This window comes from Prunus persica, unplaced genomic scaffold, assembly GCF_000346465.2.
Source record: "Prunus persica cultivar Lovell unplaced genomic scaffold, Prunus_persica_NCBIv2 scaffold_71, whole genome shotgun sequence".
NCBI classification, from domain to species: Eukaryota; Viridiplantae; Streptophyta; class Magnoliopsida; order Rosales; family Rosaceae; genus Prunus; species Prunus persica.
The window spans coordinates 1-2,410 of record NW_018027184.1 but is presented as its reverse complement, the minus strand read 5'-3'; the positions used below and the strand labels follow the sequence as shown (position 1 = coordinate 2,410).

The 2,410-nt window shown below is 39.1% G+C and overlaps 1 pseudogene across 1 annotated transcript; it reads left to right on the top strand.

The window, feature by feature from the left end:
- The first annotated feature begins 1,034 nt into the window (after positions 1-1,034).
- LOC18766148 lies at positions 1,035-2,404 on the top strand (annotated as a pseudogene). Its single transcript, XR_002269543.1, has 2 exons — positions 1,035-1,300; positions 1,846-2,404. The product of XR_002269543.1 is annotated as a polyketide synthase 1 (transcript).
- Positions 2,405-2,410: the final 6 nt, after the last annotated feature.

Sequence of the window (2,410 nt, the reverse complement as noted above, 5' to 3'; positions counted from 1 at the left end):
ATTTTGACAAAGGCGATTTCCAGTAAAGCATTCCACAATTCACTAGATCAGTTGGGCATTGACGACATCTATGCACCAACGTGAGGGGGAGTGTTGGCGTGACTTATGGATATTGACTTACTTTCCTTACACACCAAGAATTCCTATTATAATTGTAATTGATTTACTTTAATTCCTGATTTCCTACTGCAAATAGATTTAGGAATTTATTATTTACTTACCCATCCAGGTTTCGTTGTATTATAATTATGACCTCCTACAAGGAGAAGAATACACAGAAAATTCTCACAAACAAATATTCTCTCATAATTTTCATATTTTAGCAAAAATTACTAAAATGACAACCATTAATTGAGTGATTAGATGGATTCAAATTCAAGTTATATATATATATATATATATATGTAATGTCGACCATAGTCAGATTATGATCATAATCCATCTTTGCAAAAAAAAAAAAAAAAAAATCATTGAATTTAACATCATGGTGAGCTATTTATAGCTAATTTATGTGGGCAAATGAATTTTCGTAGTAAACATACATCTTTTTATTTTCTAAATTCAGGTTCATCTCCAACTAAGCACCCATTGTGTGTCACTATGCCTACCACGGTACCACTACAAATTGTTGTTATTATTTTCCTTTTTGAAATTTATATTTATCAAAACCAATATTCTAACCCGTTGGATAAGAAAAAAAAAAAACAAGAAAATAATAAAATTTGGGACCATATGATTAAATCCTAAATGCATTCACCGACTTATCTGTACCCTCCGATCGAATTGACAAAAAATGAAATGAAAGTTGTTGATGATATTTTGGTTTGTTAGGTATAACGTGAGAACAAGCGCATTCCAAATCATGAAGATGTTTGTAGGCAACACATACCACACAAAAATGCACGTGCCAGCAAGGCCCTTTTGGCCTTAGGTTGTTGAGCATTTACTTTTCTAACAAAGGAATTGGTCAGGCACGTGAAACGTAGCTATCTACCTCTGTTTCACTTATTATATAAATACAACCGCTTCTCTTAACATTTTCTCATACTTACCATTGCAACTGTAAACACACAACCACAACCAGCTCCTAGCCTCCTTGATCTTTCTTGACGACCGGAGAAAATGGTGACTGTCGAGGAAGTTCGTAAGGCTCAGCGGGCAGAGGGTCCGGCCACAGTCTTGGCCATTGGGACAGCAACTCCTCCCAATTGTGTTGATCAGGCTACCTACCCCGACTACTACTTTCGTATTACCAACAGTGAGCACAAGGTTGAGCTCAAGGAAAAATTCCAGCGCATGTGTAAGTACCAATATCTTCTCCTTTTTTCTTCTTCTTATCTTTCGTTGAACATGATCCGTAGGCAATTCCTTGTTTAATTCCAGGAAAAAAAGGATATCATGAATATCTGCAAGGTGTTTGATAAATTTTCACTTTTATTTATTTATTTATTATTCTGGATATATGCATGGCTTAGCCTTTGTCCATGATATCTGTCTGTGATGTGAAAATGACAAAATGGGAATTTCAGAAAAAACATTACAAGAATTTGAATACAAACAAAACAAATGTCACAATTATTATTTTCCAATTAATAGTTGTGATAGTGAGTTGTTTTAATTTCATATCGTACTCTGCAGTCTGCAGCAGTCAGTGTACCTTTCTAATGCAATTCAAGCACTTTCTGGCATGACACGATAACATAGTAATTGGGAAAAGTACACCAATTAAAACCGCCTTCGCAGCAGCAGTGGGCCATTTTAAAACCACAAACAAATTAATTATAAATCATAGTCATGCACAATCCTCAAGACAAGCGTAACTTTTCTGTTTTATGCTTTTTTCAGGCGACAAATCCATGATCAAGAAGCGTTACATGTACTTGACTGAAGACATTCTAAAAGAGAACCCAACTATGTGTGAGTACATGGCCCCTTCCCTTGATGCCAGGCAGGACATGGTGGTTGTTGAAATTCCAAAACTCGGCAAAGAAGCTGCCACCAAGGCCATTAAGGAATGGGGCCAGCCCAAGTCCAAAATTACCCATTTGGTCTTTTGCACCACCAGTGGTGTGGACATGCCTGGGGCGGACTACCAGCTCACCAAGCTCTTGGGCCTCCGCCCGTCCGTGAAGCGCCTCATGATGTACCAACAAGGGTGTTTCGCCGGCGGCACGGTGCTCAGGTTGGCCAAGGACTTGGCCGAGAACAACAGGGGTGCTCGTGTTCTCGTTGTGTGCTCGGAGATCACAGCGGTCACCTTCCGTGGGCCCAATGATACCCACCTTGACAGTTTAGTTGGGCCAGGCCTTATTTGGGTGATGGTGCAGCAGCTATTATTGTGGGTTCGGACCCAATTCCCGAGATCGAGAGCCCCTTGTTTGAAGTGGTGTCAGCAGCCCAAACCATCCTT